The sequence below is a fragment of the Nycticebus coucang genome, chromosome 12 (genome assembly GCF_027406575.1).
Source record: "Nycticebus coucang isolate mNycCou1 chromosome 12, mNycCou1.pri, whole genome shotgun sequence".
NCBI classification, from domain to species: Eukaryota; Metazoa; Chordata; class Mammalia; order Primates; family Lorisidae; genus Nycticebus; species Nycticebus coucang.
In genome coordinates, this window is record NC_069791.1 from 31,687,126 (window position 1) to 31,711,145 (window position 24,020).

A 24,020-nucleotide genomic window follows, 5' to 3' on the forward strand; every position below is an offset into this window, starting at 1 on the left:
TCTACGTACTGTGCATTCATTAGCCACATCCTTCCCAAACACTTTGTTGATATTTTGAGCTATCTGTGTTATACTGGTATTCATATTTAAAAATAACATGAAGTTTGGACTTACCCATGGTTTCACAAAAATTGTTCTAAAAAAAAAATCTGAAAGATAATCACAAGGCAAAACATGCATCTGAAAGAATGAAGATGTACCTTTATGATAAAAATAAAACAAGAAACTTTACATTAAAAATAAAACAAGAAGTGTCAAAATGAAGCACCAAAGACATCAATTGTCAAACTTAGTACTTAAGGATCTCTACAGTCAAGTCTTGTCTTAAATGCCAACTCAATTCATCTCTCAGGCCTGTTCTCACTTACTTTATCTGACATCTCTGCTCTTCATCTGCATCACTAATGCATTACTATGTTCCTTTATCATGGTGTTTACCATCCCAAAATATCATACTTTGCTTATTGTCAGTCTAATGCCCCACTAAAACATACCTTAGATACAGGGATTCTAAGGTATTTATTTCCTTATTTCTAAGGCCTAGAGCAGTACCTGGCACATAATAAAACTGACTAAAAGTTTGTTGAATTTATTGAACAAAGAACACAAATAAAAGAGACAATTACTAAATTTATTTTAGCAATTGTTCTTTTAGCAGAATAATGGTAGTACATTACATTTTCAAAATTTTCAGAAGCCAGTGTTTTTGCCTTCAAAAAATAATATGTACAAAGAATAAAAAACAATGAAAAGAAACTGAAAATTATTGTATAAAATACCCAGTATACTAGTGGTAATACTGCTTAAATTTTACATCATCTATTAATAAAATACATTATCAGATGCACTAGAGTTTTGCATCACCAAATAATGGATAGTATTATTGCCTTTATTTTTATGGAACAGAGAATCAAGTTTCCTTTGGGGCCACCAGCAAAAGTGAAATACAAGAGAACTATTCATTTAATAATTTATAAGGTTACTTGAAAATTATAAACATTTTGAAATTTGTAACAAAGTAAAAAATATATCAAATTTCTTAATTTCTTTCACCTAAAGTCTTCATTTCTTGAGGATCATTCAAATCAAAATTTTCTAAACTTCATTTGAAACAATGAGTGCTCTAGCCTAATTTCTTCCTGGTCTTTCCAATTCTGTGTATGTGAAATTGGAGAATTAACAGCATGTTGAAATTTCTCTGAAAGGCACATCAAACAGTCTTCTGAATTGTTTCATCAATCTGGTTAACATGCCAAATCCTTAAACAGCCTGCAATCGCAATGTCTTAGTCTGTTTTGTGTTGCTGTAACAGAAAATCTAGGCTAGGTAATTTAGAAATGTATTGGCTCATGGTTCTAGTGGATGGGAAGTCCAGGACTGAGGGACTAGTATTCTGGCAAAGGACTTCTTGCTGCATCATCCCATGGTGAAAGAGCAAAGAGAAGGGGTGCAAAAGCAAGACATTAAACTTTCAGCCTTGGGTCAAACATAAAATCATAAAATTGGCATTGATCCATTTAGGAAGTAGAGCACTCATTACCCAAACACCTCCTGTTAGACCCTATTTCCTAACACAGTTGCCTTGGGGATTAAGTTACCAACACAGGCTTTTGGGGGCACTCAAGGTAGTTATTTGGACCTAAAGAAGATTTCTGGAGCTATGAGCTCTGCTTTCTTCAGCAGTTTTTTTAAACAACCAGTCCTCTGGTTGCTCCTTTCAGCACACTTCAAAAAAGAATTAATTATATACACCTTTAAAAAATTGCTCTTTGAATCCAAGCCACACTGTGGAGGTATAAAATTATCTCCCCAAAAGAATATTGTCCTTTTATGTACATATTTCTTCCTCCACTTCTGAGTGGAAAAGTGGTCATGTACTGGTTACTATGGCTGCAAAATAAATGACTCCAAAGCCCGGGGATATAAAATAACATTTATTAATATTACATGCACAAATTCTGTGGGTTAGGAATTAGAACATGGTGCAGGTTGGAGAGCTTGTCTGTTCCATGTCTGGGACCTCAGTTGGAAGACTAAAAGGCCAGGAGCAAGGATCACCCATCTCATTGGTGGTTAATGGTGCCTAAAGGCTGGAGGCCTCAGCATCTCTGCATGTGGGCCACCCCATGCGGTCCCCTCACAGAGGCTAGTCTGAATTTCCCCATAGCATGGCAGTTCCAAAAGTAAGTGTTTTAAGAGAGAAGACGTAGGTAGAAGCCTTATTACATTTTATGATCTAGCTTCAACGTCACACAGTGTTGTACCCATCACACTCTACTTATTGATGCAGTCATAAAGTTCAGCCCCAGCTTCAAGAGGTAGAGCTTATCGACAGGGGTGTGTGGGACAGAAACACTCTGGCCATTACATTTTCGGGTAATATATTCTGCCAACATTCCTACGTAGGTAGCATTTGTTTGGAATCTCTATTTCCTGAGACTGTTAATCCTAACTCCAGTTCAGATGATTGGGCAAATCAGTATTCACCTAAATTACAATAGGTAACACCTATCTCTGATTTCTAGTCAGAAAGAAGAACTTCAATATTTATGAGACTCAAAATGCAGAAACAAGCACAAGGTTGAGAGACAACAGATATAGGTTTAGTAAATGACAATAGATAATATATTTGAGAGAAATTATTTTCCATATTAGTTTCATTTTCTATGAAATACTTGTAACTGGTTTAGCCTTTCTTCTTAAAATATTCTACTCAAGAATATATTGCTTCATGTCTCCCCTTGCCTATATATACACTTCTGTTCCCACTGTTTCAGAGTGCTTCTTCCTCAAGTAGAAAACAAGGAAAACCGCGTGCATGTGCTCATTTTACCCTATCAACTTTATGTAAATCCCATTCTTAATCTTCTGGGTTGAAGCAGTGTGAAAATACTTCTAAACCCTCAATGTAAATATCTCTCTAATCCCATTAAAGCCACAAAACAGACCCAGATGAATGAGTAGAAAACTGAGCTAAGAACTTTCTCTGACCCCAAACCCATTGTCAGTCTTGACACTGACTTCACTGGTCAGCATTTCCCCCTAATCATGGCCTGGGAAACCAGAACTCCAGCTTATACCTGTCTACTCTTCTAAGCAAAGCTCTGTAGAAGATTCTGAATAAACTTTTAAAATTTAAAGGAAAAACACTGAAATACCGGACATAAAAAATAAATACAAAACCATAGTCTCTTTAAACTGCCTTTCTCTTTTTAAAGCCAAGACAAAATATATCATATATTTACACAAAGAAGCATAAAGCAGGAAGCAAATCTCCTATAATCCTACCTCCTAACGAGCATCACTCACCTTTGTCTTTTCCTTATTTGAGTATATTTTGCAATATATATATGCATAGAGATACAGAAAAATGTATTAACTATGTAGAATCATAGGATTCAGGTGATTTTGCAAACATATCAACAAATATAGTTTAATATTCTTTTTAATGGCTATACAGTGTTCCATTATAGCATAATTCCTTTAACTAGTTCCCTTCATAGACATATTAAGTGGTTTCTAATTTTGGAAATACCAAAAAATAAAACTCTACTGTGTGAATATGTGCAATGGAATACTAAACAAAAATGCAGTCTCAAATTTGTAAGTTTCTTTTGTAGCTTAAAGGATGGTTGAAAGGCAAAAGAAGGCTGTTAAAAGAAGTACACATACAAGGTGACAGAAAAGTCAGTCTGTTAAAATGTGCTGGTAGTAACAGTTAGGACTCGGACTCTCATTAAAGAGGCCCTTGGGAAAATATAAACACTCCTTCTGAATTCAAATATCAGGCTTGCACACCACATTCTTGTTTTCAGCTTCAGCTTTTGGCACTTCAGCCTGCAACTGAGGCCTTGAATCAGATGCCAAACGAAACTTTGGCAAACTAGAACTGTAATGACATTCTTTGTTTGTTTGTTTAAAGTAATTTGAAAACATATAACATGAAGTAAAACAAAGAAAAATCAGGATTGGGAAGTCACTAAGGAATAGGAAAACCGATACCATTAAAAGTATTGGATATTCATACATTATTTGGAGCATATACATAGTTGTCAGATTTTAGCATTGTCTTTAGAGCAGAGAAGATGTGAATTTGATCACAGATACTAGTGAAAAGTACAAAAATAAAATTACTTGAATGATTAGAATCTTTGGCACAACAAAGACTCATTCAAATCCACTTTTCACATCTCCATTTCTAGTCTAACATGCATAACTGACTAATGGGCATCTGCCATGGTTTGCATGTTCTCTCCAAAATTATGTTGAAATTTAATTGTCATTTTAACAGCCTTAAGAAGTGGGACCTTTAGAGGTGATTAGTTCACGAGGGCCATGCTCTCATCAATAGATTAAAGTTATTGAGGGAGTGGCCTTTCCATCAGCCTTTACAATGCACATTCCCTATGGCAAAAGAGAGGTTGCCTTTGGTGAAGTATCAGGGATTGGAAGGAGGTGGGTGGGGAGAGAAGGGTCTGGGTCTGGGAGGTCAGTAATACTCTGCTGCTTCACCTGGGTGCTTTTTATTACACAGGTATGTTGCTGTCATGAAAATTCACTGATTAGAATTCTTAGAATTTACATTAAAATAGGTTTTTATAAAAGTCAGCTTCTGAATAGATGCAGCTTCATATATATACTTGGGTTTCTGTGACAGAGTCTCACTCCATGCCCTGGATAGAGTTCTGTAGGCTCATAGCTCACAGCAACCTCAAATTCTTGGGCTCAAGAGATCCTCTTGCCTCAGCCTCCCAAGTAGCTGGGAGTACAGATTGCTGTCACAACGCCTGGCTCATTTTTCCTATTTTTTGCTCAGGCTGGTCTTGGACTCCTGAGCTCAAGTGGTCCAACTGCCTCGGCCCAGAGTGCTAGGATTACAGGCATGAGCCACCACACCCAGCCCCTATGATTTCTGTTGATATTTAAAAAATATTAATGGGTTATTGTTGGTAATAATCATGACCAATTAAAAAGAACGATTCTGCATTTATGAATGATAGTTTTAGAATATTGTGTATCATTCTGCTATGTGTTTCCCAAATACAAATGTTTCCTTAATACTAAACTGAGAGAGTGATACAATCAACGGTCAGAGTACCTTTCCTTACGTTCATGAGGATCAGTAAAATTAACACTCTCTCTGAAAGAACAAACAGGTTAAGCATCCCTTACCTAAAATGCTTAGGACCAGAAGTGTTTCAGATTTTGGATTATTGGGATTTTGGATTATTGATATTTTGAATTATTTGCATTATAACCCCTGGTTGAGCATCTCAAATCTGAAAATCTGAAATCCAAGATACTCCAATGAGCATTTCCTTTGAACATCACATGTAGGAACTCAAAAAGTTTTGAATTTAGGATTATTTTGATTCAAGACTATCAGATTTGGGGTACTTAACACCTGTGTACAATTTTATCTAAAAAATCACAGTAAATAACTTTTTTTTTTTTTTTTTTTTTTTGGTTTTTGGCTGGGGCTGGGTTTGAACCCACCACCTCCGGCATATGGGACTGGTGCCCTACTCCTTGAGCCACAGGCGCCACCCCAATAACTTTTATTAAATACTTATAATATGCAATGTATTAGGTACTGACTTAAGTAGTTTACATGCTCAATACCATTTAAACTTCAAAGAATTGGGATCTTTCCTGCTGAGAAACACCATTCTGAAATGCCATATTATGAATACTCAATAATATTAGCTATTATTATTATGTAACTGCACAGTTTCCCTTTCTTTGTAGTTTGCACGTCCTTTTGTTATTCGGACACTAGCTAATGCTCTATGACACGCTGGACAGGGTTCTGGAACAATGTGTCATTCTGACTCCTGACCCGTTTTTCCCATACTTCTCTTTGGGAGGGAGTTCTGGAGGACATATGGTGAGAAAAAGCTTTGTTAAAAGTTTGAATATCTTTCAATTTTATAGCACAGCTGAGACTTAAGTAAAAGTACAGAACGAGGGAAGAAAGGTCATATAAGAAAACTTTCTGCATTTTAACACACTTAACTAATCTATATGTGAGATTTATTTCCCAACCAATAACTCTTCTGTGGCATCTAATTCTTTCAGTATCAAACAACTTAGCATTTATTCATTCACTAACTGATTCATGTTTTAACAACCAACCTAATTAGTTCATAACTTTTGTAGAAGGCCAGGAAGAAAGTATTTTAGGCTTTGTGGGCCATATGGGCACTGTCAAAATTACTCAACTCCACTGATACAGCATGTGAAAGCGGCAAAAAATAGTACGTAAATAAGTGGGTATGGCTGTGTTTCCATAAAAATTTATTTAATAAAACACATGGCATACTACATTTGGCCCATTAGCCACATTTTGCTTTCTCCTATTTTATTACATTACACGACTTATACTACTAGACAGATAGTTGGCCTCAGTAAATACATCTTGCTTGAAAGAGTCAGTGGCATTATAAAAAAAAAATAGGAATTAGGGAATGTGGAATGTACCAATATGTATCCTAAATCAGATTCTAGAGTGAGCTATAGAGAATATTCTTTCTCCTGATTTAAGGAGTTTCCCCTTAGGTAAAGAAAAAAAACCTGACATGAAATTAATATAGATAGAGGAGCATAATTCTGGTGTTAGCATGATTCTTTCTTTCAAGTACAAAAGTACTTGAGTATACAAGGTTGGAAAATACACTAGAAAAAAACCTATCCATAAAAGAATGCTCTATAGAAACTAAATATGGGTGGTCCAACTAAGCAAAAGTGGTTGGCAGTGGGATTTAAAAAATAAGATTAATACAAGATGTTAAGCACCAAAATCCATCTAGTCAGACACATGTGTGCTTTTAACGACATTCAGAGCCATTTCCATAAAATGAAAGAACAGAAGTTAATTTATTTCATGGAAAACATTATAAAAAGTCCTAGAGTACCCTAGAACTGAGAACCTTTTGTTATTTTCTCATGGCTAAAACTCATGTTCATATGCCAGTGACAAGCAATGCTCATGATTACAGTGGAGACAGAAGCCTGCCAGTAACATAAGATGACAGCAAAGGACCACCCCAACACATTGTTTTTCCAACATAAAACTGACATATTAGATGCAGACCCAGTACAGGGGCTTCTTCGTAAAACAAAGTAACAAAACAAGTACAGTTATGCTTTTTTTCCCCCTCAGACTCTCCAGAAAAGAACAACTATTTCACTAAGAGAAATCGCCCCAGGCTTAGTCCTTGCTGTGACTTCCACTCTCATTTATTCAGCAAATGTTTATTAAGTGCCTACAAAGTATCAGTCACTGTTGAATGTATTGGGAACACATGGCTCTTTTCTTCTAAAGCACTTCATTCTTTCTGAGGGGAAACAGCAACCATTTGAAACAGTAAATAAGATAATTTCAGTTACTAATAAATACTGGGGAAAAAAATAAGGCATTGATGGTAGAGCATGCCAGGAGGGGTGGGAGGGTGAGGAAAGTACAGAGTTATTTTAACTAAGATCATTGGATGTCCTGAAGAGGTAACATTTGGGAAACCTCAGGAGGATTTCACAAATCATAATGCCATAATCTGAATTAGATTTTGAGATGATCACCAGCTGCTGTATAGAAACAGTACTGCAGTGAGTATGGGAGTGGGTCTAAGAGTCAAAAAGCAAGTCGTCCTGGGAAAGATGATGGTAGCTTGACCTTGTGACATAGCAGTGAAGATGAGGGTAAATGATATGTTTAGGAAATATTCTCGAGGCATCATTTGACCCGGTGAAAGTCCATGTGGCTTGGACGAGAGTGGATGCAATGAAGAGAAGATAGTGAGCTGATGAATTCAAAATTATTTTGGAGTATGTTTTTCAGTCTTTCCAAAAGAGTATCTGTGAGTTTTTCAAGCACTAGGATTTTGGTTTGACCACTTGGTGTCACTTACTGAGATAAGAAAGACTTGTGAAGGAGCAAGTCTGGCAGGAGATAGCAGGCAGAAATTGAAAATTCTGTTTTGGACATATTAAGTCTTACTTTCCAGTCCATGTTCTAACAGAGACTGAGGAGAGGAAGTCTGGATGTTGTGCTTCTCAAGGAAAAATGATTATGTCATAGTTCTTTATATTATTCAAAAGATTACATACGTGACGGAGGTTCAATTAACACATGATAAATAAATTAATGAAATAGTCATTACCTAACTGCTATAATAAATTTTATGTATCAACTTCACAGGGATGCCCAAACCTTTGATCTAACATCATTCTTAGTGTATCTATGAGGCTGTCTAATATCTGGATGCACCTGGCTGATATTAACATTTGATTTGGTAGACTGAGTAAAGCAGATTCCTTTGTTGTCTGAAGATAATAAATAGTCCTCTGCCTTGGCCTTGGAAGATGACACATACACCCCCACTACCACCACCTCTGTCCTGTCACTAAGATCTGCTCCCACCTCCTCACTTAGAACTCCCTATATGGATGAGCCTCATAATCAATTGAAGACCTGAACAGAACAAGAAAGGCTGAGTAAGAGAGAATTCCTCCTGTCTGGAATTGGTCTTTTCTGGCTTTCAGATTCACACTAAAACACAGGCCTTTCTTGGACTTCAAGTCTCCAGGCTTTGGTGGAACTCAACACCATTAGCTGTCCTGATTCTCAGTCCTTTGGACTCAGGCTGGAACCACATGTGGGCTCCTTGAATTTCTATCTTGCTAACTGCAGATTTTGGGACTTCTCAGCTTCTATAATCGTATGAACCAATTCTTTATAATACATTTCTTCTCAGACGCACCCATGCACATGTGCGTACACAAATATACATATACAAACACACATCCATCTGTTTCTGTGGAGGACCCTAATACGCCAACTATTTTTCAAAGTCTAATTATTTGAAAAGAATTTGCATGTTAGGTAAGGAGCACAAAAGGCTTTCAGGGAAATCCTTTCTTTTATTCCCATTTCTTATCTGAAAACCAGCTTCCCCATCCTTTCCAATTCCACCAAGATTTAGCCCTTGGTGTCTCTACTTCCTTCTACATGAGTATCCCTACTTGTTGGTATGATCCTACCTTCAAGAAGAGTGCCAAAAGTTCTCAAGGGGTAACTGATATACTGCAAAAGCAGGCAAAACTATCATCGGTCCAGAAACAGGATCAAGACATGAATTCTGCATCTATACAACAATAATACTTCTTCACTAAACATTTTGGTCTAGATATAATCCTGAAACATGAGACTACTATATTAATATAACATCTACTTAATAAGAAATAGGAATTCTGTAATTCCTTCCTCGCCTCCCCCCTTGGGTCCATAATTAAAGAACAATATAAATACATGTATTTTCATTTAGATAGTACATAGCTAGCTATCCCACGTATCTTTTTATATAGTATCCAATCTATAAACAGCTTGTTAAATATCACGTACATTTAACTATACAAGGGTTATCTATAGAGAATTACTTTTTAAAGAGAACTTAAAGAAACCAAAATCTTATGATGAAACCCTTTAAGTCAGTGGTTCTCAACCTTCCTAATTCCGTGGCCCCTTAATACAGTTCTTGTGGGTCACGACCCACAGGTTGAGAACCGCTGTTTTAGGTCATTCATTTTATCATCCAGAAATAAGCTACAATAAACTGTGATGCATATCTTAAGCCTACCTAGAAACCAGCATTCCTTTGTTCTTTGAAGATAATGAACAGTCCTCTGCCTTGGAAGATGACACATACACCCCTATCATCCCTATCCTGTCCCTAAGTTCTGCTCCCACCTCCTCACTTAGATCCCAGACCAATGCTATGGATCGAGTTGTATCATAATCCATCTTATAAAGTGTTATCCTGCTAAGAGAAAAAAGAGGACTATACATCAAAGGAATGGTAGGGCCCAGCCAGCATGTACCAAGAGGAGGCATGAAACTACGGGTGGGAGGGTGCCAGACGATGAGAAGATAGAATCTATGTTTGGATAATAGAAAGTTTATTGATATAGACACATTCTCTCATAGGACTTAATACCCTAGCAAGGTGTTAAGACACTGTTAAAATGGCACCTGGAAGAATATAGCAGGCAACGGTCCACGTTACATGAGGTAGAAAAGCCATACCCTCTGTGACAGACAGTAAAAGTCCAACCACAGACTATATACTACTAGAAGTTGGTGGTCTAATAGGGTTATGGAGTGGTCTATTGAAGGCACAGCTTAGACTCTACCTTGGAGATTATATCCTGTAATCCACTCTCTAGGTCACAGAATATACCCTAAATCCATAAGCATTATAAAAAACTATGTTCCCAAGAAGTAGAATTCATGGATCCAGGAACCAGGGTGTAGAAATAAGAGTATCCCTAATTACTTATTATTCTTCTTAACAGATCTGGGCAGTTTGCATGTCTCACTCCTGCAAACTTTGGCCATTAGAGGTCCTGATTCCTAGAGAGGAGATGTTTCCACAAAAGGACACAGTATAATGAGTCCTATCAAACGTTATGCTATTACTGTTACCTGGTCACTTAAGAACTCCACATGCTAACAACTGTAGATAAGGAAATAAGGCAGGGAGAAATGATCCTAATCAATAAGAAGAGACAGGCTATTACACACTGGAGTGAAGCAAAATTATGATTGCCTTCAAATAATCCAGTGGGGCATCTTTCTTTTGAAACTCTCTTGCTAATTTCAGTATAAATAGACAAGTGGAGTAGTCATGGCCTGAGAAAGATACGATAATCAGAGCTTTAGAAGTGTCATGAATATAGGTCTGGGTTACACCATCAGGTAAATCCTTAGCATTGTTCAACCGAGAGTAAGAGAAATCTACAAAAAGCAGTGGATAAGGGAGATGAGAATCAGTAATGCCTTTAAAACAGCTGTAGAATGACGAGTTACAATTCATACCACCAACTTTCCTCTTTTAAGTTTCCCCAGGAAAGACGACAAGAAGACCAAACAGAATCCTAGAGGAGCTGTTATCAGAACTTATATAAAGGAAGTGGGTCTGTGTGGTATGAGAGATAGACTATAGTATACCACAAGGAGCCCACCTCCAGGACGAATGTACTAATCCCCCCATATGCTGGAAGCATTAGTGGCTTACAGTACTAAGTCCCTCTCCAAGAACTGCTACCATAGCCAAGACCACACAATTTTCCTGAGAGCCTCCACATCCAGTGAGTGGCCAATGTAAGGGTGCAAATGCTCCTCCCCTTTCCCCCAAGGAGACTCAACTCTCCATTGAAGGGCCATTTTCCTCTAAAGCTCCTTAAGGAATGAGCTAACACCCTTGTTTAACTGTATTTTGCCCAATCCTACTCTCTTCTCTCCCTGTCGGTGTTGATCCTAAGGGTATCCCTAATGTGTTCCCTACACATGAATCTCCCTCTACTGTAGAGTGTCTACTGGGGGACATCAGACCTAAGATCAACTGGTAAGGCCATACTAGTATCTATGAGCTAATGGTCCGACCTGGATATGGCACAGTAAAAGACATTAAAAGTCCAACTAGAGCTGGAAGGGATGAGGAAGAACACTCTGTTCAATAATAAATTTTTTTCCCCAAAAGATGAATTCAGGAAAATAAGTGGGGTGGGGAGTGAGGGAAAGGAAGACAACTGAAAAACATTCAGAATAGTTTGTATGAGTCCCCTGGAAAAATATCTTTATAACTCAGAATACATATTTTAGTGATTAGAAGAATGCCATCAAGAAAATTGGCAGTCCTTTTAAAATTAGTTGTTTTGGTTATAAAAACCAGGGGGTGGTTGCCACTCATATCTCCGGGGTAGGGACTGCAGATACTGCTAAATATCAAACAATGCTGCACAGTTCCACAACAAATTATTATCTGACCCCAAATGTCAATTACACTGCAGTTACGAAACACTGATTTAGATTTTACCAGGCACATTATACTCATTATCTCATTTCATTCTTGGGATTATTGGGATTATTAGCATCATCAGATGGCAGTCACTGTATAACTGAGAACAATGGAAGCTTTTTAATCACCTCTAATCTCTTCTCTACAAATCAAGAGGATACAAGCCTATTTATAAAGCTTGTTCTGGAAGCTCAAGACTGTCATTCACTAATAAATCTAAATTCTCATTGTATTAAGAAACTAAATTGTGAATTTGCATTAGAGAAAAATTATCTGCATATTTATAAATTCTGCATTTATGTAACATTCCTAAAATTTGATTCAAATAAATAACCTTTACATTGTAAAGCCAACTGGTGGATTTAATATATTTGTATATCACGTTTTCTTAGATCTTTTTGTCTTTTTACACCCAAGACACAGATTCAGTAAAAACTATCACCAATGATAATACATATAAAGTCTGACAATTAAGTTTGTGAACTCATCCTAGAAAAAGTGCTACATACCTTATTGCTGAATATCACTGTGGTCACTTTCAAAGTATTCCCTCCTTGGTCATTTGGTGACTCCCCTTTACCCTTCATCAGGTGTCTGATGTCTTTTCAACAAATTCCCTTTTCCTAAAGTTAGTCTGACCTATTTTCTATTGCTTGCAATTGAAGAACCCTACAGATATACAGTAGCTGTATTTCACATTAGCATCAAACATTTAATCTAAGTGATAGTTAAGAGAATTAAATAGAAATAAGATTTAGTGACTTCTTTCCGCTTTCAGAAATGTTTAGTTATTAACATGCCTTTTCATTTTAAACCCAATACATATCCACATACAGTGAAATCTACATGGAAATTGAGACACTGTTTACCTCAAAGAAAGTTTCCTGTGGAGCAAAGATGCTGTTTCAGCAATCATCTCTGTTTGCTCTCTGTTGTCACGCTTCTTGGTAGGACTTCAAGAAATACAAGGCGAATGAAAAGAAGCTGAATTTCCGATTAATGTCTCATTGCCTGAGTCCATGATTCTACAGATTCACCTGAGATCTTAAATAAGAATCGTTTTAGTTACAGAGGCTTTCATTATTTTTTGCTTTATTTCTGTGCGTTGGATGTGGTTGCTCTTTGGGTATAGCAATGGGTGAAGACTCTGTGTGGTAAATCTGAATCTGCAGTTACTGGTGTCACAGTCAAAGGAGAAGAGTGTAGCAGTAGTAACTGCATGCTTCTTAAACAAGGAAAGGAATCATGAATAATCACTTTGGGTTTCACTTTGCAGATGCTTTTCTTTTTCTTTTTTTCTTTTTGAGACAGAATCTCACTATGTCACCCTGGGTAGAGCACTGTGGCTTCATAGCTCACAGCAACCTCAAACTCTTGGGCTTAAGCGATTTTTCTGCCTCAGCCGCCCAAGCAGCTCGAACTATAGGCACCAGCCACAACGCACGGCTGTTTTTCTGTTATAGTTGTCATTGTTGTTTAGCAGGGCCAGGTTCTCTGTGTATGTGGCTGGCGCCCTAACCACTGAGCTATGAAATGATTGACTTCATTTTTAACTGTGGAAAGATAGAATGGCAATTCTCTGGATTGCTTTGGCATTCATTTCCCAGAATAACTCTTTCAAGGCTGTGAAATATTATGACTCTTCCAGCTGAGTTACAATAGGAAGAAGCCAGTTAGATGGCATTTCAGTACAGGGTACAAAAATCTTTATTTTCTCATCACTTGAAATAGAAATTTCAGTGTTCTATTACTTTTCTGATATCCCAAGTTAGATTATTCTAAAGGCAAACAGCAATAATTCTTTGAGCAGGAAAAACTGGAAAATCTAAATACATAACTTAAGGCCAAGGATTCCCTGGTTCTTGCTGAATAATTTTGACAAACATCAGATTTTTATTAAAAATTAGGAGAAAATAAGCCCATTCAACAGATACTACAATGGACAACAGTGCTTATTTTCAGTACGACTGAAACACCTTTTACTAATTAGAATGTGTATAGTTTAGGTTGTTCTGCAGCACCATAATCCATCTGTCAATTTTGTTGCAAGTTTCTAAAACTGAAATGACAATTCCAAAAAGATGCCTATAGGTTAATTTATAGCTATAGAGAAGCTGCTCTTCCGCTATTCTTGATGACAGCCTAAGAATTTTCAATAATGGGAGAAGCCGGAAGAAGTCTACAACTGACTGAGGGACTACTGAATACTTTTAAAAACATGAACATATGAAATTGTGCCATCATTAGAGAAAAATGGAGAGAATGCCACATTTTTCAAATAGATTCATAGATGATGACAAAATAATTTAAAAATATTTTCTCAAAATGACTAAAGATAATTCACACAGTTAAAGGTAGTTGAGTTGATATAAATTTCAGTTGGGGCCTTTGTCTTCCCACTGGACTCAGACAAATAACAACCATTTCTGATTCTGAACTTTGTGCCATATTATTGATATTACTTGTGACTTGTACTTTTTTACCCCCTCACTTTTTTTACTATCCAAATTCCAACCATTTCTATCAGTCAGTGCATTCAGCCATGTCTATCAGGGTATCTGGCAGTGGCTAAAACGAGGATTTATTATTTAATGTGCCATGGTCTCTGGGAGTAAGTAATTCAGACCTCGTAAACAGTCAGAAAACCACATTCCTTTTTCCCAGAAGGGTATCTTTAGTTTGTTTCTTTCCTCATGGTCACAAGATGGCTGCTATAGTCTCTGTTTCAGTTACAAAAGGAGGAGGGCAGGCAAAACATTCTTGCTAAGAGTCTGCCCCTTATTACCAGGCAAACAACAGCTTTTTTAGAAGCATCAGTCTCTGTTTCAGTTACAAAGGGAGGAGGGCAGGCAAAACATTCTTGCTAAGTGTCTGCCCCTTATTACCAGGAAAACAACAGCTTTTTTAGAAGCTTCGCTCAATAGACTCTCATTAGAACTTCAGTGGCCAAAACTAGGATAAATGGCCACACATGACCAGAGAGGTATGGAGAAGCTGTGTGTTTTCAGACTGCACAGTGACACCTTTAATAATGCTGGGGCTCATTCTGTGAGGCAGAAGAGGAGACTTTATATTAGTTGTCTGCCATACCATTCTTCAATGCTAGATGAACAATTATGCTCTCCATATAGTCTTCCCATTACATTTCAGCCTTTCTTGATGTTTCCTTTACAGAACACTCACAGCAACAATAGGGTGTGCCACATACTACAATAATTATTTATACATTCACTTTTACAAGGTACTAATACTATAATATTACATTTAGACCCACAAGACCTTGAAAATGGGGCCAATTTTTGTTTTGTTTCTGTACTTTATAAATACGATAAATATTCGACTTACTGATGAATTTACTCATACTTATTTTCATGTTAATTCTGCTCTCTAAAAAGGTAAACAGCATACCATTATTGCTTTAAAATTTTAATTCATTCTTGACTCATCCCTAAGGAATCTAGGTGTTCTATGAACTTCTTTTAAGTTTTACTCTCCATATTTTTTTTTTTTTTTTGAGATAGAGTCTCGCTATGTTATCCTCGGTAGGGTGCCATGGCGTCACAGCTCACAGCAACCTCTAACTCTTGGTCTTAAGCTATTCTCTTGCCTCAGCCTTCCCAGTAGCTGGGACTACAGGCACCCACCACAATGCCCAGTTACTTTTCTTTTGTTGCAGTCGTCATTGTTGTTTAGCAGGCCCGGGCTGGGTTTGAACCTACCAGACTTGTTGTATGTGGCTGGCGCCATAACCACTGTACTACAGGCACTGAGCCACTCACCAGATTCTTTAAGCTTACAACTTTCCAGTCCCCATACTAGCAAAAAAAAAAAAAAAAAAAAAAGCAAATGACAACATTGTCTTGCATTATAGCCAAAGTTTTAGGGAAAGAAGTATTTGAAAATAACTTTAGACACACTAAAATCATTGTTGTGCAAATCAATGATGACAACTATTTTTTATCTCTATCTAGATAGATTTCTTTCTCAGTCATGTCATCCAATGAGAGGAGAAAAACAGATTGAGTAATTACAGAGACTTCAAAAAGACAGCAGCATTTTTATCAACAAGTGTATTGAAGGGCTCCTCTTCATGCTGTCCCTTTAAAAGAAATCTTTGTAAGTATTTTTTCTTAGCTAAAATTATGGCGGAAACCATCTTTTAAAATAAAAGTGTTGCATTCCAAAGAAATATTTATTTATTTATTTATAAATATGTATTGTTCTACTGGTATATTATGTACTTTATAAATTAAGTGCTGTAATGTTTGAAAATCTTGGTTTAATATTTTGCAATAAAGCAATTCTAAGCTTTAATTCTAAACTATACATATAGTTTAATCTTGCTTTTAAGGACTGATAAAATTGAATAAGGTACTTCAAAGTGATACGCATGTCAAATCTAAAAAGAACATATATCCAATTCTCCCAGCATCATTTGTTGAATAGGGATGCTTTTCCCCACTGTATGCTTTTGTTTGGTTTATCAAAGATCAGATGGCAAGTAGAGACTGGTTTCACCTCTGAGTTTTCTATTCTGTTCCATATGTGTATATCTCTATTTTTGTGTCAATACTATGCTGTTTTGATTACTGTGAACTTATAGCCTGAAGTCTGGTAGGGTGATGCCTCCAACTTTCTTTTCTTTTCTTTTTTTTTTTTGGAGGGGGGTGTGTTACATACAAAATGAAGTACTATTTTTTCTAGTTCTTCAAAATATGATTTGGTTATTTTAATGGGGATTGCACTGAATCTGTATATTGCTTAGGCTGGAATAGACATTTTGACAATGTTGATTTTTTCCAGCCAAGAAAAACTCAACCCACACATTTCACCCCTTAGAAAAAATGACTTCAGATGGATAAGAGACTTAAATCTAAGACACAAAATGATAAAAATCTTCAAAGAAAGTGTGGGGATGATGATGCTGGACTGGGAAAAGATTTTATGACAAAGGTTTCAGCGCCCATCACAACAACAAAAATTAACAAATGGGATTTAATTAAACTGAAAAGCTTCTGCACAGCTAAAGACACAACAAGTAAAGCAAAAAGACAACCTTCAGAATGGGAAAACATATTTGCAAGGTATCAATCTGACAAAGAACTGATAATTACAATCTACAGAGGACTCAAATTAATCAACAGAAAAAATAAACAATCTCATCTATCTCTGGGCAAGAGATATGAACAGAACCTTCTCTGACAAAGACAGATGAATGGCAAATAAACATCTGAAAAAATGCTCATTGTCCCTGATCATCAGAGAAATGCAAATCAAAACCACCCTATCACCTAACCCCACTGAGAATGGCCCACATCATAAAGTCTCAAAGGAGCAGATGCTGGCATGAATGTGGAGAGAAGGGAACACTTTTACGCTGCCGGTGGGACTGCAAACTAACACAATCTTTTTGGAAGGAAGTATGAAGAATCCTCAAAGAACTCAAATTAGATCTCCCATTTGATTCTGCAAACTCATTATTAGAAGAAAAAATTCATTTTATCATAAGGACATTTGCACTAGTCTGTTTATCACAGCTCAGTTTACCAATGCCAAACATGTGTAAACAACATAAATGCCCACCAACCCAGGAATGGATTAAGAAGCTCTTGTATATATATACCATGGAGTACTATTCAGCCACTAAAAAAGATGGAGAGGCTGTGCCTGTAGCTCAGCAGCTAGGGCACCTGCCACATATACTGGGGCTGGCGGGTTCGAATTCAGCCCAGGCCTGCCAAACAGCAATGACGACGACAACAACAACAACAACAACAACGTAACTGGGTGTTGTGGCTGGCACCTGTAGTCCTAGCTACTTAGGAAGCTGAGGTAAGAGAATCACTTAAGCCTAAGAGTTTGAGGTTACTGTGAGCTGTGACACCATTGCACTCTACCAAGAGCGACAAAGTGAGACTCTGTCTCAAAATAAATAAATAAATTCAAAATAAATAAAAGAAATAAAAAAGATGGAGACTTTACATCTTTTGTATTAACCTAGTCAGCGGTTCTCAACCTGTGGGTCATGACCCACAAGAACTGTATTAAAGGGCATTAGGAAGGTTGAGAACCACAGACCTAGATGGAGGTGGAACACATTCTTCTTAGTAAAGCGTCACAAGAAAGGAGAAGCAAGAATCCAATGTACTCAATTCTGATATGAAGGCAGTAGATGTTCTAATACAAGGGGTGGGGTAGGAGAATGCGGGCTCAGGGGAAAGGAGGTCATGGTGTATGGCACACCTCTTGGGGGTGAGACACACAAGATGGACTTTGTCTAACATGCAATCAAAGTAACCTAATTCTCTGTACCCTCAATGAATCCCCAACAACAACAAAATTATCTCCCCCCCAAATAAAAAATAGAAATACATACATTGGTGTGCTTATTAAAATCATGATACTCATTTTTCAATTTTATTCCAGATAAAGTACAGTGAAATTCTGAAAGCACTAAATAAAATAATATATAACTTAAAAAAAAATACTCCAGAAAACTTGCAGTGCTTTGTATTGCATTAGATATATTCAGGAATAGTCCCTGTAGGTCACATCAGTGACTGTGGATTTTACCCTGAGTGAGATGAAGCCACTTCAAGGTTTTAAGCAGGAATTGACATATAATCTAAGTTTCAAAAAATAATTTTTGTCTACAGTGTCAAGAAGAGATTTTGGAGTACAAGAGTAGAAGGATCCCAGTTAGGAGTTTCCTGCAGAAGTCCAGGCAACAGATGACAGGTATGGACAGGGGCTTGGACAGTGGCAATAGCAATATACTAATATTAATTACACTTTGAAAATAAATTTTGTATATATTGGATAAGGGGGAAAAGGAGACAGGAGCCATTTTTGAAATTTTCGCTCAGACATTACTATGCCAGAGAGGATTCACTTATTCACTAGGAACTGCTTAATCCCCAGCCCAGGGACTGAAGTAATTCAAGTTCACAAGACTGACTATAAAAAATTCCCCTATGCTGGAAACAAATCACAATCAGAAGGTTGTGTAGTGAGCATGGACTCTGAACAAATGGAGTGAGAGTACATAAATGTTTAATGGCATTCCTTTATTCATTAAAATTTTATTAAACATCTGTTCTGTTTCAGGCATTTGGTTGTGAAAATAAAGCAATGAACAAAATAGATGAGGGTTTTTTCCCTGTTAGAATTTATGTTTTAGCAAGAGAAATGGATAATTAGCGAGAATTTTTTAGTATTTATTAATTGACATATCCCTAAGTACAGAGTATACTGCCTGGTACATACAGGTATTTGATAATATTTGTTCACTGAATAAGTGAATAAGCATTATTGCTTGGCAAATATTTATTCATTCTTTCTCCCACCTCTATGACAGGAATAGACACCTTCTTTCCATTGATGTTGAGCTTGACTGTGTAGACTGTTTGGCTTCATGATGTATGAAATGTACTTCCCTGCCCCTTGCCCTTGGGGGTGGGGCACAAGGCTTGCTTTGGAGATCTCAGCAGATTTGACACAATCAGAAACTTGTTTATATGTTTGGGATTCTCAGTACTTCTACCACTGACATGAGAAGACTATGCTTTGAGTAGCCTATCATGGTTTTCTTCTGAGATTTGGAAGTTCAAGTGACTTAATTTCTTTCACTAAACGTATGCTATTTTCACTAATTTCTTAACTACTGATGTGGGAGTCGTGTATATATAAAAGAAGTTAATGAACTGATTGCATTCTGTTGAGAGAGATGAGAGGAAGAGACTTTTACAAACCATAAAAGTATATAACAAAAAAAAAGTTGATGTAAAACTTTTTGTAGTTGTTAACAGGATTAAGTAACTTAAAATCATTAAAACCAACTCAAAGCAGAATGAAAGAGCATGTTTGTTTAGTCCAGTGGCTGAGCTCCACCCCAGACAAGATATTTTCATTTTCAACACATGATACTAAGAAAAGGAAAATTTGAACCACAGGAATGGAATAAATACCGAGGACAAAAGCAAAGTGTTGAATATATTACAGTCACACTAAATCTTAAATGAATAAACGCACTAAATTACAAAGGAAAAACTAAGCAATGAAGTTATTTTAAATGCCAAATGTCCCCATAGACACATAAAAAGCAGACATTGAAATTCTTATAAAACTGCAGAAAAAGTGATAATTGATATATTCCTAGTTCAAAGTATTAATCATAATATACATGGAAAAAAATAAAAAAAAACCACAGTGATAAGAACAGTGGAACTATTTCATGAATCAGTCTCAATGTATACTGCTGGACATAGGATTTATCCTAGAATATTACATTTTCAAATTAAATGTTCCTAAAGTCATCTACATTGGTACACACTAACTAGAAAAGACTCAAGTGGATCTAAGTTTGAAATTTACTCGTATAACATCTTGACAACCAGGTTTTGAGAAGCTACTACCTTGTGTAAGAACACAAGTTGTAACAAAGAAAGATGCAAGTGAAGAGAACCAATGAAAATAGATCCCAGAAAACCTATATACTTACTACAAAGTTAAGAACTGAACTCTCTCCTTTTTCAAGTTTATAACATATAACGATTAATTTGATAAATAGTACTTTGCTGTCTAGTTTCTCACCATTTTATCTGGTTTTATATTTTAATTCTTGCTAATTATCCATTTCTCCTGCTAAAATAGCAGAGCTATGGGTAACAGGTTTGGTAACAAGCAAATAGGGAAGAGGGCGAAAGGAATAGACTTAAGAAGAGGGGACAAATAGAAAGAACGGAGAAAGCCAAGGACTCAAGAGGCAACTAAAATCTAATCTAGATGAATTCAATAGAAAGAAGGTGTACCAAGCTCTTTTTACTGTAGGCGAGGAGTACGTGGGCTACCCTGCTTTCAGCGTGGACAATGGGATGCTGAGGGTGCACTTAATTGTAAGAGAAGAGAGGAAATGGTTACTGTTATCATTAACAGGATTGAGTTATAATCAAAATGGTCTAATGTACAGGGACACCGGCTTTGAATATTTGATCATATGGATAAAAATGATAGGATTCAAAAAAATCTGATTTAATAAAATTTAAGAAAATATCCAGGTTCAATTAATTAAGGGAAGACTTGAGCCACTGTAACAAAAACTGGTAATGTATTCTTCAATTTCCAGTCCTGAGTCAAGTTGCAGATGCAGGTTTTTTTGAATAAAAGGAAGACCACATATCCTTGGAGATATCTGCTGCAAAAAACATCACAGATATGAACTATGAACCTGAAGCTTGGCCTTTCTCATTGAGGTAACTACATTGGAGAAAGGGAAATACCAGTCTTTTGGTTACTGTTACATAATAGGTCTAAAGAAGACTAAAACTTGGGACTTAGAATACTATCAACCACTGGTCAGAAACAGATACTTGTGGGAGTCCAGTGTTGAATGAAATTTTAACCGAGTCTGCCTCATATCCAACCCAGGTGGACTTTAACCACACAATGATCTCTGTATAATAGAGATAACTATATTCTACTGTATACTGTTCTCAAAAGGAGCGATTCTAGAATATATACAGTTGAAGCTGAAAGGCAGTGAATTATGAGAGGCTTAATCAGATAGTGATATCAAATGCAGCTGCTGTTGCAGATATGCATTAAAGAATGTACCTCTACAGCTTTCAGCACCAGATATACACATCACAATATACTCCACAAAGTCCATTAGACTCCACATTGTCATCACAATATACTCCACAAAGATCATTAGAGTCTCACCATCATATAGGACATTATGTTGGTAACGTGTCTCAAAGACCTGGAAAAAAGGAAGTTATAAGTACTCGGGATTCTTTGGTAAAGCATACCTATGTGTCCAACAAGGTGGACAATATATTACATAAAAATATAAGAGCTACATTCCAGTGATAAATCTCGGGGTTCAGTGATCTTGTGTATACCAGGATAGTCTTTAGAAAGTTAAGGATAACTTCCTGCACCTCATTCCTCCTATTGCTAAGTAAGAGGTGCAGTGCTAGGTGGGCCTCTGCCTCTTTGCTGGTATTATCCATCACTTTGAGAATCCTGCTTTGACCTGTTTATGAAGTGACCTGGAAGTCTGCTTGTGAAAAGGGGGGAAAAGGAGGTGTCTTTGTTAGTCCTGACTGTAGTGTATCTACCTGATCCTACCTAATGACCAAAAGATTCAATAGGTGTTAGAACTGTAAAGAGCTTATCAGGATGCTATATGGAGCCTGTGGCAAGTTCTGATGAAACAATCTCAGCAGAATTCTCTAAGGTTTTGGAATAAAGTCATCAGGCAGGAAACTCTTGTCCCTTTGAAAAGTAGCACATACCTTACTACTAAGAGGTATTCAAGATGGTTTATTTAACTGTGAAACAACAAATGTGACCTGAACTATGCAAAATGAACTTGATTTAGCTGATCCACCAAACTATTAAATTAAGCATCTCAGTGGCAACCATGATCAAGTGATTGTGATATATATGGAACAAAACTCAAGAAGGTTGAGACCACAGAAGTTGAATGAACAGAGCACTCACACTCTCGGGAATACTTGCCTTGTGGTTAGATGCCACAGAGACTTAAGTCATCCCCTCTGTGGGCAAAAAGGGAACACATTTTTTTTTTTTTAAACAAGAGATAGTTGAAATATTAATTTGTTATTTTAGTTGATGTTATTGTTATTATGTTTAAGTATGGAAGAAGAGTACATGTTGAAGGTTAGTTTTAAGTATTAGAAAATGATATATACTGATGTTGGATGGCCAGGAAGTGGATGGTAGTAGATAGTAGTGTATGTTGTTTTGATGCTTTATTGTTTTGGCACTTTTTGAAAACCTTTTAATATGTTGGGAGATGTTCCCTATATATAAGTTCTTTCTCTACAAGAGTTATTATTATTTTAGCTTCTTTTGTGTCTAATATACATATAGGCATGAGACCAAAGTTCTACCATTAGGTTTACCCTATACCTTCAATAAGAAATGAGCCATTTGAAGAGAGAAACACCATAAGGGTCTTTCTTTGCTGCTGAGGGTGATGGCAGAAACTTGGAGGGCAGCAGAGGTCGTGTGTTGTTGATACACAGTGGCATAAGTGGGTAAGTGGAAGCAACAATAGTTTTCTTTAGTGCTTGGCAGGGGAGCAGCAGCAATGGCATTTCCTCATCAGGCCAGGTGTACATCATAGTTTCAGGCTTTGCTTGTGGAAGCTAAGTCAGTGAAAATCAAGCCGAGGTGAGGGAGAAGGAGGGGATGAGTGAAAACCTCCCTGACTGCTATGATGAACACTGTATGTGTGATGGGCACACTTACAACCCTGACTCAAGCAGTACAAAATCAATACGTGTAACCAAAAACACCTGAACTGCCCTAATAGCTTGGGGGAAAAAAAGATACAAAACCTCAAGTCTGAACTATGCTATTTATTTATCTTAGAAAAGTCATTATTATTATCATCTGATTTCTGGTTTGTAAAATGAGAATAATAAACATACAAGTGATTTTAAGAGTCAAATAATATATGTAAAAATCTATAAACTTTACTTGCTAAACAAATAAATATCATTATTATGAATACTATGCTATAAACTTGCCCTCGTTTATCTAATTTATCTTTGTACTGTGAACACAGTGCTCTAATAAAGGTACTCAATATCTCTTCACAGAATTAAAAAACATTTATACTGAATCTTCTCAGTACTTAGCCTAACATGGAATAGGGATGGTTACATGCAGATGTATGCTGGATAGATATTTAGATAGATCAAGATGCTGGAAATTTAGAACACCACTTCATTCTTCATTACCTTCTAAACAGTTTAGTACCTTTGGGTGGAGTAGCACCAATTGTGCGCCCTTCATAAATGGCTCATAAATAAGGTTATATATAGGATATACATGTAAGATATATAAGATACATATGTGAGATATATATGGTATATACAAGGAATATATGATAGGTAGGTCACTGAGAAAGTTTTGAGACAGATTGTGTTATAGTCCATTATTTCACTTCCAAGAAACACAGTTGACAGTGTCCTCTGATTTACCTGTGCAAGTTTCAATTTGCTTGGCTTACCGGTGTTGCTGGGAGGGCTTCATTTTTTCCATCCACATGATTTTTAGGTTTCTTGACTTTTGTGTACTCAAAACCTTCGTAATGACCCATATATATATATATATATGAGATATATGACA

General features: G+C 36.6%; 1 protein-coding gene across 4 annotated transcripts in view; it reads right to left on the reverse strand.

Moving 5' to 3' along the window:
• CCDC91 (coiled-coil domain containing 91) overlaps window positions 1-24,020 on the reverse strand; it is a 355,649-nt gene that overhangs the window by 25,479 nt on the left and 306,150 nt on the right. The window lies entirely within an intron of this gene.